The following is a 17,184-nucleotide window of genomic DNA, read 5'->3' on the forward strand; positions in this document are numbered from 1 at the left end:
GGGGACTTATCGGCCTTCAATCCCATCAATTTCCCCAACACAATTTCCTGACTAATAAAGATTTCCCTCAGTTCCTCCTCCCTACTAGACCCTCTGGCCCCTTTTATATCCGGAAGGTTGTTTGTGTCCTCCTTAGTGAATACTGAACCAAAGTACTTGTTCAATTGGTCTGCCATTTCTTTGTTCCCCGTTATGACTTCCCCTGATTCTGACGTTTGTCTTTACTAACCTTTTTCTCTTTACATACCTATAGAAACTTTTGCAATCCGCCTTAATGTTCCCTGCAAGCTTCTTCTCGTACTCCATTTTCCCTGCCCTAATCAAACCCTTTGTCCTCCTCTGCTGACTTCTAAATTTCTCCCAGTCCCCAGGTTCACTGCTATTTCTGGCCAATTTGTATGCCACTTCCTTGGCTTTAATACTATCCCTGATTTCCCTAGATAGCCACGGTTGAGCCACCTTCCCTTTTTTATTTTTACACCAGACAGGAATGTACAATTGTTGTAATTCATCCATGCGGTTTCTAAATGTCTGCCATTGCCCATCCACAGTCAACCCCTTAAGTATCATTCGCCAATCTATCTTAGCCAATTCACGCCTCATACCTTCAAAGTTACCCTTCTTTAAGTTCTGGACCATGGTCTCTGAATTAACTGTATCATTCTCCATCCTAATGCAGAATTCCACCATATTATGGTCACTCTTCCCCAAGGGGCCTCGCACAATGAGATTGCTAATTAGTCCTCTCTCATTACACAACACCCAGTCTAAGATGGCCTCCCCCCTAGTTGGTTCCTCGACATATTGGTCTAGAAAACCATCCCTTATGCACTCCAGGAAATCCTCCTCCACCGTATTGCTTCCAGTTTGACTAGCCCAATCTATGTGCATATTAAAGTCACCCATTATAACTGCTGCACCTTTATTGCATGCACCCCTAATTTCCTGTTTGATGCCCTCCCCAACATCACTACTACTGTTTTGAGGTCTGTACACAACTCCCACTGACGTTTTTTGCCCTTTGGTGTTCTGCAGCTCTACCCATATAGATTCCACATCATCCAAGCTAATGTCTTTCCTAACTATTGCATTAATCTCCTCTTTAACCAGCAATGCTACCCCACCTCCTTTTCCTTTTATTCTATCCTTCCTGAATGTTGAATACCCCTGGATGTTGAGTTCCCAGCCCTGATCATCCTGGAGCCACGTCTCCGTAATCCCAATCACATCATATTTGTTAACATCTATTTGCACAGTTAATTCATCCACCTTATTGCGGATACTCCTTGCATTAAGATACAAAGCCTTCAGGCTTGTTTTTTTAACACCCTTTGTCCTTTTAGAATTCTGCCGCACAGTGGCCCTTCCTGTTCCCCGCCCCGGGCCTCTCCGCCCCCCACCCTCCCCCATCTCCCCTCCGTCTCCTGCCTCTGCCTCCCTTTTGTCTCCCTCTGTCTCCCTGCATTGGTTCCCATCCCCCTGCCATATTAGTTTAGCTCCTCCCCAACAGCACTAGCAAACACTCCCCCTAGGACATTGGTTCCGGTCCTGCCCAGGTGCAGACCGTTCGGTTTGTACTGGTCCCACCTCCCCCAGAACCGGTTCCAATGCCCCAGGAATTTGAATCCCTCCCTGCTGCACCACTGCTAAAGCCACGTATTCATCTGCGCTATCCTGCGATTCCTACTCTGACTAGCACGTGGCACTGGTAGCAATCCCGAGATTACTACTTTTGAGGTCCTACTTTTTAATTTAGCTCCTAGCTCCTTAAATTCGTTTCGTAGGACCTCATCCTTTTTTTACCTATGTCATTGGTACCAATGTGCACCACGTCAACGGGCTGTTCTCTCTCCCATTTCAGAATGTCCTGCACCCGCTCTGAGACATCCTTAACCCTTGCACCAGGGAGGCAACATACCATCCTGGAGTCTCGGTTGCGGCCGCAGAAATGCCTATCTATTCCCCTCACCATTGAATCCCCTATCACTATCGCGCTCCCACTCTTTTTCTTGCCCTCCTGTGCAGCAGCGCCAGCCACGGTGCCATGAACTTGTCTGCTGCTGCCCTCCCCCGATGAGTCATCCCCCACAACAGTACTCAAAACGGTGTATCTGTTTTGCAGGGGGATGACCACAGGGGACCCCTGCACTACCTTCCTTGCACTGCTCTTCCTGCTGGTCTTCCATTCCCTATCTGGCTGTGGACCCTTCTCCTGCATTAAGACCAACTCACTACACGTGATACTCACGTCATTCTCAGCATCGTGGATGCTCCAGAGTTAATCCACCCTCAGCTCCAATTCCGTAACGCGGACCGTCAGGAGCTCGAGGCGGACACACTTCTCACACACATAGTCGTCAGGGACACCGGAAGTGTCCCTGAGTTCCCACATGGCACGGAGGAGCATATCACGTGACCGATCTCTCCTGCCATGCCTTAACCCTTAGATACCCTTAAATTGGTAATAACAATGGTACAGTTCACTTACTGATATAAAAAACAAAAAGAAAAGCTACTCACCAATCACCAGCCAATCACTTACCCCATTGGCTGTGACGTCACCTTTTGATTCCTTTCTACTTCTATTTTGCTTTCTCTCCCGCTGTAGCTGCACAAGTACGCCTTTATAGGCTGCTCCGACGCTGCTCCCACCTCTCGCCAACTGCCGCTGACCCTCGAGCTCCCGCTGGGCCTTTATAGGCCACTCCGACGCTGCTCCCGCCTCTCACCAACTGCTGCTGACCCTCGAGCTCCCGCTGGGCCTTTATAGGCCGCTCCGACGCTGCTCCCGCCTCTCACCAACTGCCGCTGGTACTCGAGCTCCCGATGGGCCTTTATAGGCCGCTCCGACGCTGCTCCCGCCTCTCACCAACTGCCGCTGGTACTCGAGCTCCCGCTGGGCCTTTATAGGCCGCTCCGACGCTGCTCCCACCTCTCGCCAACTGCCGCTTCATATGCCATTTCATTCACTCATAGGTCTGTTCTTTCCCATCTTGTAGGAGAACTAGTGGCAGGGATAGTGGATGCATTGGTTGCAATTTACCATAATTCCCTTTTTTTCTGGGGAGGTCCCAGCAGATTGGAAAACTGAAAATGTAATGCCCCTATTTAAAAAAGAAGGCAGACAAAAAGCAAGAAACTATAGACCAGTTAGCCTAACATCTGTGGTTGGGAAAATGTTGGAGTCTATTATTAAAGAAGCAGTAGCAGGACATTTGGAAAAGCATAATTCAGTCAGACAGAGTCAACGTGGATTTATGAAGGGGAAATCGTGTTTGACAAATTTGCTGGAATTCTTTGAGGATGTAACAAACAGGGTGGATGATGGGGAACCAGTGGATGTAGTGTATTTCGACTTACAGAAGGCATTTGACAAGGTGCCACATAAAAGGTTACTGCACAAGATAAAAGTTCACGGGGGTAATATATTAGCATGGATAGAGGATTGGCTAACTAACAGAAAACAGAGTCGGGATAAATGGTTCATTTTCGGGTCGGCAATCAGTAACTAGTGGGATGCTGCAGGGATCAGTGCTGGGACCCCAACAATTTACAATCTATATTAACAACTTGGAATAAAGGACTGAGAATAATGTAGCCAAGTTTGCTGACAATACAAAGATGGGAGGAAAAGCAATGTGTGAGCAGGACACAAAAAATTTGCAAAAGGACATAGACAGGCTAAGTGAATGGGCAAAAATTTGGCAGATGGAGTATAATGTTGGCAAGTGTGAGGACATGCACTTCGGCAGAAAAAAATCAAAGAGCAAATTATTATTTAAATGGAGAAAGATTGCAAAGTGCTGCAGTACAGTGGGATCGGGGATACTTGTGCATTGTTATATATCTGGACTTGTATATACTCTGTACACCCACCAGAGGTCTCATTCCCCGGAGTCCCAACCGGAGTGGCACTCTGGAGACCTGCAATAAAAGACTACGGTCACACTTTACTTTGAGCTCACAGTGTTCAGTCTGACTCTTTCTCCATACACTACAACTGGCGACAAGATACAGATAGCGAACCCAAAGATGAAGAGAACAGTGGGCATCCTGGAGAAATTTTCGGAGGGAGATGATTGGGAAACTTTTGTGGAGCGACTCGACCAATACTTTGTGGCCAATGAGCTAGATGGGGAAGAGAGCGCTGCCAAACGAAGGGTGACCCTCCTCACCGTCTGTGGGGCACCAACGTATGGCCTCATGCTGAATCTGCTCACTCCAGTGAATCCCACGGAGAAATCGTACGACGATTTGTGCACACTGGTCCGAGAGCATTTGAACCTGAAGGAAAGCGTTCTGATGTCGAGGTACCAGTTCTACACATACAAAAGATCTGAAGGCCAGGAAGTGGCGAGTTATGTCGCCGAGCTAAGACGCCTTGCAGGACATTGCGAATTTAAAGGACATTTGGAGCACGTGTTCAGAGACTTTTTCGTACTTGGCATTGGCCACGAAACCATACTTCGCAAACTATTGACTGTAGAAACCCCAACCTTGAGTAAGGCCATAGCGATAGCCCAGGCGTTCATTGCCACCAGTGACAATACTAAGCAAATCTCTCAGCACACAAGTGGTGCTACAAGTACTGTGAACAAAGTGATGTTGTTTTCAAATCGTAACGGACAAGGCAGATCACACATACCTGCAGCTGCACATCCACAGATGTCTCAGAGTCCACCATCAAGGGTGATGAATGCAAGGCCATTAACACCTTGTTGGCGCTGCGGGGGTGATCATCGTTTTTATTCATGCCGATTCAAAGGATACATTTGCAAGGGCTGTGGAACAATGGGACACCTCCAACGAGTGTGCTGGTGAGCTGCTAGGCCTCCTAAACCTGCAAACCACCATGTTGCAGAGGAGGACAGATCCACAGAGGATCATGATGAAACAGATAGAGGAGGCAGAGGTACACAGGGTGCACATAGTTACCACGAATTGTCCCCCGATGATGTTAAAGGTTGAACTAAATGGACTCCCGGTGTCAATGGAGCTGGACACAGGCACGAGCCAGTCCATCATGGGCAAAAAGACGTTCAAAAGGTTGTGGTGCAACAAGGCCTCAAGGTCAGTCTTAACTCCAATTCGCACAAAACTAAGAACTTACACGAAATAACTGATTCCTGTAATTGGCAGTGCTACCGTAAAGGTCTCCTACGATGGAGCAGTGCACAAGCTACCACTCTGGGTGGTACCGAGCAATGGTCCCACGCTGCTTGGCAGGAGCTGGCTGGGAAAGATACGCTGGAACTGGGACGACGTCCGAGTGCTGTCGCCCACTGACAACACTTTGTGTGCCCAGATCTTAAACAAATTTCCTTCGCTGTTCGAACCAGGTATCGGGAAATTCCAAGGAGCAAAAGTGCAGATCCACCTAATTCCGGGGGCACGACCTATCCATCACAAGGCGAAAGCAGTACCGTACATGATGAGAGAAAGGGTAGAAATCGAGCTCGACAGGCTACAAAGAGAGGACATCATCTCACCAATCGAGTTCAGAGAGTGGGCCAGTCTTAATGTCCCAGTCCTCAAGGGAGACGGCACCGTCAGAATCTGTGACGATTACAAAGTAACTGTCAATCGTTTCTCCCTGCAGGACCAATACCCACTTCCAAAAGCCGATGACCTCTTTGATCCTGTATTTGTGTTAAATTATGGGCAAGGTCCCAAGTCGATTCCCGGCACTGTTGTGGCCAAAGAGGGGAGCAGGGTGTTTCGGGTCAAACTTTCAAATGGAGTCATTCACCAAATCAAACTCAGATTCACGGACTACACTGAACAACCCACCTTGGACCCTACCGTTTTTGATCCCCCAACACACACCAGTGGCAACCGACACCACGGTTGACCACGAAACAGAACCCATCATCCACAGCAGCCCTGCAGGGCCCAACACACCAGGCAGCCCAGCAAGGCCAGCAAATGACTCAACAACACCAGCCTTCACCATGAGACAATCAACGAGGGAAAGAAGGGCCCCAGATCGACTCACATTGTAAATAGTTACACTATTGACTTTAGGGGGGAATGTTGTTATGTATTTGGACTTGTATATACTCTGTACAGCCACCAGAGGGCTCATTTCCCAGAGTCCCAAGGGATCTCATAATCCCTTGGGAGCACAGGTATTTAAGAATGCTTCACAGGTTGGAGTGGCACTCTGGAGACCTGCAATAAAAGACTAAGGTCACTTTACTTTGAGCTCACAGTGTTCAGTCTGACTCTTTCTCCATACACTACATGCATGAAACACAAAAGGATAGTATGCAGGTACAGCAAGTGATCAGGAAGGCCAAAGGAATTTTGGCCTTTATTGCAAAGGAGATGGAGTATAAAAGCAGAGAAGTTTTGCTGCAGCTATACAGGGTATTGGTGAGGCCATACCTGGAATACTGCGTGCAGTTTTGGTTTCCATATTTATGAAAGGATATACTTGCTTTGGAGGCAGTTCAGAGAAGGTTCACTAGGTTGATTCCAGGGATGAGGGGGTTCACGTATGAGGAAAGGTTGAGAAGGTTGGGCCTCTACTCATTGGAATTCAGAAGAATGAGAGGTGATCTTATCGAAATGTATAAATTATGAGGAGGCTTGACAAGGTGGATGCAGAGAGGATGTTTCCATTGATAGGGGAGACTAGAACTAGGGGGCATAATTTTAGAATAAGGGGCCGCCAATTTAAAATTGAGATGAGGAGGAATTTCTTCTCTCAGAGGGTTATAAATCTGTGGCATTCTCTGCCTCAGAGAGCTGTGGATGCCGGGACATTGAATAAATTTAAGACAGAGATAGGCAGTTTCTTAACACTTAAGGGATTAAGGGGTTATGGGGAGCGGGCGGGGAAGTGGACCTGTGTCCATGATCAGATCAGCCATGATCGTATTAAATGGCGGCGCAGGCTCGAGGGGCCGTATGGCCTACTCCTGCTCCTATTTCTGATGTTCTTATGTTCTAAAGACACAGAACACCAGGAAGAGGAAGAGAACTGGAGATGGCCTTCAGAGATGGGGGCCTCCCAGTTACCTGGTGACAGAATTAAGTATCAGACAGCCATGCAACAATACTAAACTCAGTCATGTTGACTTGATGTCAACAGCAAGTGAAATATGATCATGTTCATAATGATAACTTCCATGTTCATAATGATAACTGAGTCAGTACGTTGTGGGTTTAAGTCCCACTCCAGGGACTTGAACACAAAAAATCTAGGCTAACATTCCAGTGCAGTGCTGAGATAGTGCTATACTGTTGGAGGTGCCGTCTTTCAGATGAGATGTTAAACCGAGGCCCTGATTGCCCTCTCTCAAGTGGACTTAAAAGATTGCTTGGCACTCTTTCGAAGATGAGCAGGAGAGTTATCCTCGGTGTCCTGGCCAATATTTATCCCTCAATCAACATAACAAAAAAACAGATTAGCTGGTCATTATCACATATATATATAAATAATTTGGATGAGGTAACCAAATGTAATATTTCCTGACATCAGTAGTGGGGAAAATGTTGGAATCAATTATTAAAGATGAAATAGCAGCGCATTTAGAAAGCAGTGACAGGATCTGTCCAAGTCAGCATGGATTTATGAAAGGGAAATCATGCTTGACAAATCTTCTGCAATTTTTTGAGGATGTAACTAGTAGAGTGGACAAGGAAGAACTAGTGGATGTGGTGTATTTGGACTTTCAAAAGGCCTTTGACAAGGTTCCACATAAGAGATCGGTGTGCAAAATCAAAACACATGGTATTGGGGGTAATGTACTGGCATGGATTGAGAATTGGTTGGCAGACAGGAAGCAGAGAGTCGGGATAAACGGGTCCTATTCGGAATGGGAGGCAGTGACTAGTGGAGTGCCGCAGGGCTCAGTGCTGGGACCCCAGCTATTTACAATATACATTAATGATTTGGATGAAGGAATTGAGTGTAATATCTCCAAGTTTGCAGATGACACTAAACTGGGTGGCGGTGTGAGCTGTGAGAAGGATGCTAAGAGGCTGCAGGATGATTTGGACAGGTTAGGTGAGTGGGTAAATGCATGGCAGATGCAGTATAATGTGGATAAATGTGAGGTTATCCACTTTGCTGGCAAAAACACGAAGGCAGAATATTATCTGAATGGCGGCAGATTAGGAAAAGGGGAGGTGCAACGAGACCTGGGTGTCATGGTTCATCAGTCATTGAAGGTTGGCATGCAGGTACAGCAGGCGGTGAAGAAGGCAAATGGCATGTTGGCCTTCATAGCTAGGGGATTTGAGTATAGGAGCAGGGAGATCTTACTGCAATTGTACAGGGCCTTGGTGAGGCCTCACCTGGAATATTGTGTTCAGTTTTGGTCTCCTAATCTGAGGAAGGACGTTCTTGCTATTGAGGGAGTGCAGCAAAGGTTCACCAGGCTGATTCCAGGGATGGCTGGACTGACAATGAGGATAAACTGGATAAACTGGGCCTTTATACACTGGAGTTTAGAAGGTTGAGAGGGGATCTCATAGAAATGTATAAGATTCTGATGGGACTGGACAGGTTAGATGCGGGAAGAATGTTCCCGATGTTGGGGAAGTCCAGAGCTAGGGGACATAGTCTTAGGATAAGGGGTAGGCCATTTAGGACTGAGATGAGGAGAAACTTCTTCACTCAGAGAATTGTTAACCTGTGGAATTCCCTGCCGCAGAAAGTTGTTGATGCTAATTCAGTGGATATATTCAAGAGGGAGTTAGATATGGCCCTTACTGCTAAAGGGATCAAGGGGTATGGAGAGAAAGCAGGAAAGGGGTACTGAGGTGAATGTTCAGCCATGATCTTATTGAATGGTGGTGCAGGCTCGAAGGGACGAATGGCCTACTCCTGCACCTATTTTCTATGTTTCTATGTTTCTATGTAATATTTCCAAGTTTTCTGATGACATAAAACAAGATGGGATTGTGAGTTGTGAGGAGGATGCAAAGACACCGCAAGGCGATTTAGATAGGTTGAGTGAGTGGGCAAACACATGGCAGATGCAGTATAATGTGGATAAATGTGAAGTTATCCACTTTGGTAGGAAAAACATAAGGACAAAGTATTATTTAAATGGGGATGGCTTGGGAAGTGTCGATGTACAGAGGGACCTGGGTGTCCTTGTACACCAGTCATTGAAAGCAAACATGCAGGTGCAGCAAGCAGTTAGGAAGGCAGATGGTATGTTGGCCTTCATTGCAAGAGGATTTGAGTACAGGAGCAAGAGTGTCTTACTACAGTTATACAGGACATTGGTGAGACTGCACCTGGAGTATTGTGTGCAGTTTTGGTCTCCTTACCTAAGAAAGGATATATTTGCCATAAAGGGAGTGCAGCGAAGGTTCACCAGACTGACTCCTGGGATGGCAGGACTGTTGTCTGAGGAGAGATTGGGTCGACTAGGCCCGGATTCACTAGAGTTTAGAAGAATGAGAGGGGATCTCATTGAAACGTATAAAATTCTGACTGGGTTGGATAGACTGGATGCGGGGAGGATGTTTCCCCTGGCTGGGAAGTCTAGAACAAGTGGTCACAGTCTCCGGATGTAACTAGCAGAGTGGACAAGGGGGAACCAGTGGATGTGGTGCATTTAGACTTTCAAAAGGCTTTTGACAAGGTCTCACATAAGACATTAGTGTGCAAAATTAAAGCACATGGTATTGGGGGTAATGTACTGACATGGATAGAGAACTGATTGGCAGACAGGAAGCAGAGAGTAGGAATAAACGGGTCCTTTTCAGAATGGTAGGCACTGACTAGTGGGGTACCGCAAGGTTCAGTGCTGGGACCCCAGCTATTTACAATATACATTAGTGGTTTAGACAAAGGAATTGAATGTAATATCTCCAAGTTTGCAGATGACACTAAGCTGGGTGGCAGTGTGAATTGTGAGGAGGATGCTAAGAGGCTGCAGGGGGACTTGGACAGGTTAGGTGAGTGGGCAAATATATGGCAGATACGGTATAATGTGGATAAATGTGAGGTTATCCACTTTGGTGGTAAAAACAGAGGGCTGATTATTATCTGAATGGTGATAGATTGGTAAAGGGGGAGGTGCAACGAGACCTGGGTGTCATAGTACATCAGTCATTGAAGGTTGACATACAGGTGCAGCAGGCGGTGAAGAAGACAGATGGCATGTTGGCCTTCATAGCGACAGGAACATATTCTGTTGGAATTGGACAAGTTAGATGCAGGAAGAATGTTCCCGATGTTAGGGAAGTCCAGAACCAGGGGTCACGGTCTAAGGATAAAGGGTAATCCATTTAGGACCGAGATGAGGAGAAACTTCTTCACTCAGAGAGTTGTGGGCATGTGGAATTCTCTACCACAGAAAGTTGTTGGAGCCAGTTCGTTAGATATATTCAAAAGGGAGTTAGATATGGCCCTCACGGCGAAAGGGATCGAGGGTTATGGAGAGAAAGCAGGAATGGGGTACTGAAATTCATGATCAGCCATGATCATATTGAATGGTGGTGCAGGCTCGAAGGACCGAATGGCCTACTCCTGCACCTATTTTCTATGTTTCTAGAATACGGGGTAGGAAATTTAGGACCGAGATGAGGAGAAATTTTTTCACTCAGGGGGTGCTGAACCTGTGGAATTTTCTACCACAGAAGGCTGTGGAAGCCAAGTCACTGAATATATTTAAGAGGGAGATAGATAGATTTCTAGAAACAAAAGGCATCAAGGGGTATGGGGGAAAAGCAGGGATATGGTGTTGAGCTAGAGGATCAGCCATGATCATATTGAATGGCGGTGCAGACTCGAAGGGCCGAATGGCCTACTACTGCTCCTATTTTCTATGTTTCTATATTGCTGTTTGTGGGAATTTGCTTGTGTGCAAATTGGCTGCCATGTTTCCCACATTACAACAGTGACTACAATCCAAAAGTACCTCATTGGCTGTAAAGCGCTTTGCAACGTCTGGTGGTTGTGAAAGGCGCTATATAAATGCAAATCTTTCTTTCTTTCATTGGAGCAGGAGTAGGCCATTCAGCCCCTTGAGCCTGTAAAGCCATTTGACGAGATCATGGCTGATCTGCGACCTAACTCCATATACCTGCCTTTGGCCTATACACCTTAATACCTTTGGTTAACAGAAAGCTATCAATCTTCGATTTAAAATTAACAATTGATCTAGCAGCAAGTGCCATTTGTAGAAGAGAGTTCAAAACTTCTACCATCCTTTGTGTGTAGAAGTGTTTCCTAATTTCACTCAGAAACAGCAGGAGCCCGATGAAACTGGGTCTGCATCAGAGTTATTCCGGGGGAGTGGCGGTACCTCCGCCGAATTCACACAACACATTTCACCCAATTGCATCAATAAACAAAAACAGCATTTTATTACTCACTGGGATGAAATCAACCCCAGGACTAATTTTGAGTTAGTCGCTGAAATTCCTTCATAGACCAGTTGAGACTGTAATATTACTGCAAATTTTAACAAAAGTTCTATTCGATTCGATTATCTTTGTTACCTCTAGACTTGACTACTCCAACACATTCCTGGCTGGCCTCCCACATTCTACCCTACGTAAACTAGAGGTGATCCAAAAATCGGCTGCCCTTGTCCTAACACGCACCAAGTCCCGCTCATCCATCACCACTGTGCTCGCTGACTTACATTGGCTCCCGGTTAAGCAATTTCAAAATTCTCATCCTTGTTTTCAAATCCCTCTATGGGGCCTCGCCCCTCCCTATCTCTGTAATCTCCTTCAGCTTCACAACCCACCCCACAGATGTCTGCCCTCATCTAATTCTGCCCTCTTCAGCATCCCTGATTTTAATCGCTCAACCATCGGTGGTCGTGCCTTCTGTTGCCTAGGCCCTAAGCTTTCGAACTCCCTGCCTAAACCTCTCCGCCTCTCTACCTCTTTCCTCCTTTAAGACACTCCTTAAAACCTAACCCACCTGCCCTAATTTCTTCTTATGTGGCTCGGTGTCAATTTTTTGTCTTATAAACTCCTGTGAAGCGCCTTGGGACGTTTTACTAGCGGCGCTATATAAATACAAGTTGTTGCTGTTGTTGTGTTGTCATGGAATATTACAAAGATACTCAACACAAGTCTGTTTTGGAGAAAAGAATCATTTATTATAAAGTACTCAATCAAGGGAGAGACAGCTCTACACGAGTTCAGTAACTCGGTGATCCAAACCAGCCGTTCTCCTCGAACAATTGTCGGGTTACTGGTTTTATACAGTCAAAATACATACAAAATTATTAAACTACACACGGAAGTGTTCCATTGGTTGTTTGCCACAAGTCCTCGCCCACCTACTGCGATTACATTATTCCATACAATTTCAATGATTGCATTGGTTCATACAATTCTAATGATTTCATTGGTACATATAGTTACAGCAAGTTTATCCAGGGTGGCCCTTATCAAATGAGTTGCGTGTTACATCATTTCTGTGAATTCCTTTCCCAGGCTCATTGATCCTGTGTGCTCGGTCGTCCTTGACTAGGTTTGATAAATACAGCTGGATGTCTCAAAGAGACTTTGTCTCCTGTTATCTCGTATAACCCGAGGTGGCCCCTAGCAGTTTGTTATTTTACGAGCACTGTCTCCATCAGCGGCCATTTGTCTTTGTCTTGGTATACTACTATAGCTGTTTGTCTGTTCTCAGGCATGTGCTGGATACTATCTCCTTGAGAGTTCCTTGACCTCAGCCACAACCTCTTCTAAGATGCATCCAGCTGGGTTTTGTAACCTCTGTTCTTTGTTTTAGACCTGATAACAGCAAAACACATTCTGTTCCTTGATTAATGAGTTCAATAGGGCAAAAGCAGTTGGTTACTGGAAAGCAAAGCTCAGCTATTCAACCATGAACACGTCTTTTCTTTCAGCCTTTCTTGCCTACTTTTTAACTTTATTAAATTAATTATCCCCCTGATTAATTTGTTCTTCTACAGTGTCAATTCTGAGTTATGCTGCCAGTGGCCTTATTTAAGACATTTAAAGTTTGTTATTGTCCATTTATCTGTAAAGTTTGCACCGATTTATGGAAACTAGACCCACAAACCGTGTGATGTATTTGCAGCCATGCTTTATACCATGCATTGTACCATGTAATTACATGTAATAGCCAACAGCTGGGGAAAGCCCGGGAGGCACACATTATTACCCCTCGTGTTGCCTCCCTATATAAAGCAGGCTCCCCCTGCAGTGCTCACTTTTGGAGTTTATATTAAACCTGAAGGTCACAAGGTGATCAGCTCCAGCGTGGGCCACGTGTGATTTATTATAGTGATAAGCATATGTATCAACTGGCGACGAGAATAGGATACTAACACGCAACTATGGCCACCATTGACTACATCGAGCGATATTGCGTCGGGGAAGACTGGGATGACTTCATTAACTGGATCAGTGCTTTGTCGCGAAAGACTTAGAGGGAGCTGCGAATGTCAGCAAATGCAGGGCCGTCCTCCTCACGGTCTGCGGATCATGGACATACACATTGATCAAGGACCTACTGGCCCCGATGAAACCCGCTGAGAAAAGTTACGAAGAACTGTGCGAGCTAGTTCAAAATCACCTAAAGTCAAAACACAGTGCCCTCATGGCGAGGTATCGTTTCTACACCCACCGCCACGGAGTAGGCCAAGACATGGCAGCGTTCATCGCAGAGCTAAGGCGTCTTGCTGGGCCATGCAAATTCGGGACAGTTCTTGAAGAAATGTTAAGAGACTTCTTGTTTTGGGAATCAGGCATGAAGAGATTTTCCGCGCATTGTTAGTGGAGGAAGTCTTGGACCTAGCCAAAGCCACCCTAATTGCTCATGCATACATGGCCAGAGAGGAAGAAACAAAGCTACTCTAATCACAACTGCGGAATCATTCGGGACCAAACACCGTGAATAAGCTAAATTCTTCGGCAGACAGGAGAAGTGCCCCCAGCTGGGCTAATGCGACCTCTGCTCGACCTGAGATGACTCACTCACCACAACAATGGACTAATGTGAAGAGATAAGTACCTGTGAATGCAAGTCCATCAGCAAGCTGAGGCAATGTAAAAGCATTATCGTCGGTGGAGAAAGCCACGTGTGTGCAGGTCTTAGACAAGTTTCCGTCACTGTTCCAGCCTGGCATTGGCAGCTTCACAGGGGCCAAGGTGACAAATCACCTCAGCCCAGACATGAGACCCGTTCACCACAAGGCCAGAGCGGTCCCTTACATGATGCGGGAGAAAGTAGAAGTCGAGCTAGATCGGCTTCAGCGCAAAGGCATCATATCGCCAGTGGAATTTAATGACTGGGCCAGTCCCATTGTCCCTGTTCTTAAAAGTGATGGGACAATTAGAATTTGTGGCGATAAACCGAGTATCGTTACAGGACCAGTACCCGGTACCCATAGCGGGGGATTTATTCGCGACCCTGTCGGGCGGAAAGCTGTTTCCGAAATTGGACTTCACCTTGACGTACATTGGCAGAATCATCCAAGAAGCTGTCATGCATAAACATAGAAATTAGGTGCAGGAGCAGGCCATTCAGCCCTTCGAGCCTGCACTGCCATTCAATAAGATCATGGCTGATCATTCAACCTCAGTACCCCTTTCCTGCTTTCTCTCCATATCCCAAGGAGCTATTCATAAACAACTGGTGCCCCTTTGGGATCGGTTCAGCAGCTGCAATCTTCCAACGAAACACGGAGAGCCTGCTGAAATCTGTCCTGGGAATGGTCGTCTTCCAAAACGACATCTTGATCACTGGACACGACACCGATGAACACCTCCATAACCTGGAAGAGGTGCTACGCCGACTAAATCGAGTAGATCTAAGATTGAAACGAACCAAATGCGTCTTCTTGGCACCAGAGGTGGAATTCCTGGGAAGGAGAATCGCAGCAGATGGCATTAGACCCTCAGACTCAGACGGAGGCGATCCAGAAGACTCCGAGACCACGCAGCACGACGGAGCTGTGCTCGTTCCCAGGACTACTGAACTACTTTGGTAACTTTCTGCTTGGGCTGAGCACTTTGCTTGAACCTTTACATGTACTGCTCCGCAAGGGTGATGACTGGGTCTGGGGTAAAAAAATCAAGAAACTGCCTTCAGGAAGGCCAGAAACTTATTGTGCTTAAACAAACTACTGGCGCTGTATGATCCCTGTAGGCATCTTGTTTCAGCGTGCGATGCGTCATCCTACGGGATCGGGTGTGTGCTTCAGCAAGCGAACGTGTCGGGTAAGCTCCAACCTGTAGCGTATGCGTCCCGCAGCCTTTCCAAGGCTGAAAGGGGGTACAGCATGGTCAAAAAGGAGGCCCTAGCATTTGTGTACGTGATAAAAAAGATGCACCAGTACCTATTTGGCTGGCGGTTCGAACTAGAAACCGACCACAAGCCGCTCACATCGTTATTCTCTGAGAGCAAAGGCATTAATACCAATGCCTCAGCTCGCATTCAGAGGTGGGCATTAACGCTGTCCGCTTATGACTACACGATCCGCCACAGACCAGGCACCGATAACTGCGCAGATGCGCTCAGCTGGCTCCCGCTCGCCACCACCGAGGATGAAGCGGAGCAGCCCACGGAACTGGTCATGGCCATGGAAGCCTTTGAGGGCGAAGGATCACCCGTCACGGCGCGCCAGATAAGAATCTGGACCAGCCAAGACCCACTGCTGTCCCAGGTGAAAAACTGTATATTAAGTGGAAACTGGGCAACCACGTATGGAGAGATGCATGGCGATTTTAAGCTGTTTCACTGGTGCAAGGACAAGTTATCCGTCCAGGCCGACTGCATTTTGTGGGGAAATCTCGTAGTCCTGCCCAAGAAGGGCAGAGATTTATTTGTCAAGGATCTCCATAGCAAATACCCCGGCATCGTAAACATAGAAACATAGAAACATAGAAAATAGGTGCAGGAGTAGGCCATTCGGCCCTTCTAGTCTGCACCGCCATTCAATGAGTTCATGGCTGAACATGCAACTTCAGTACCCCATTCCTGCTTTCTCACCATACCCCTTGATCCCCCTAGTAGTAAGGACTTCATCTAACTCCTTTTTGATAGAATGATGAAAGACATTGTGAGATCGCACATGTGGTGGCCCGGCATCAACGCGGACTTACAGTCATGCGTACGCCGGTGCAACACGTGCACGCAACTCAGCAACGCACCCAGGTAAGTCCCCCTGAGCCTGTGGTCCTGGCCCTCCAAACCCTGGTCCCGCATCCATGTAGACTACCCGGGTCCATTTCTAGGAAAAATGTTCCAAGTTGTAATTCATGCTTATTCTAAATGGATCGAATGTGCTATAATGTCATCCAGCACATCCACCGCCACAATAGAGGGCCTTCAGACAATGATCGCCACCCATGGCCTGCCCGACGTCCTTGTTAGTGATAATGGACCATGCTTCACAAGTTCCGAATTTTGCGAATATCATAAAGCAGGGCATGCAGCGAGTGACGGAAGGCCCCTTGCAGACCCACCTGTCTCACGTGCTGCTTGAATATCGGACGAGGCCCCACTCACTCACAGGGGTTCCGCCTGCCGAACTTCTCATGAAGAGGATGCTCAAAACAAGGTTGTCCCTCGTGCACCCGGTTTTAAGTGAGATTGTCGAAGACCGGCGTCTTAAGCAATGTACATATCATGACCGTAACTCTGTAACACGTTGTATCAATGTCGATGACCCTGTTTTCGTGCTGAAGTTTGGTACGGGCCCCAAGTGGCTCGCAGGCACTGTCGTAGCTAAAGAGAGGAGTAGGGTATTCGTGGTAAGACTCACTCATGGACAAACCTGCAAGAAGCACATCGATCAAACCAAATTGAGGTTCACTGATGATCCAGAACTGCTGGATGACTACAGTGACATCGACTTCCAACCACAAGCAACAGAACCAGCGGTTCACCAAGAGACAAAACCCGTCGCACCAGACAGTCCGACCAGGGCCGCAGCACCGCAAGGCAGCGACACTCCGGTCAGGCCGCCCACACCCAGCGTCCAACTCAGACACTCAACCAGAGAGCGCAGACCCCCAGTCAGGCTCAACCTGTAAACTGCATCGAAGACTTGGGGGGGAAGTGTTGTGATGGATTTACAGCCATGCTCTGTACCATGTAATTACATGTAATAGCCAACAGATGGGGAAAGCCTGGAAGGCACACATTACTGCACCTCGTGCTACCTCCCTATATAAAGCAGGCTCCCCCTGCAGTGCTCACGTATCATTAAACCTAAAGGT

The sequence above is a fragment of the Pristiophorus japonicus genome, chromosome 16 (genome assembly GCF_044704955.1).
Source record: "Pristiophorus japonicus isolate sPriJap1 chromosome 16, sPriJap1.hap1, whole genome shotgun sequence".
NCBI lineage: Eukaryota > Metazoa > Chordata > Chondrichthyes > Pristiophoridae > Pristiophorus > Pristiophorus japonicus.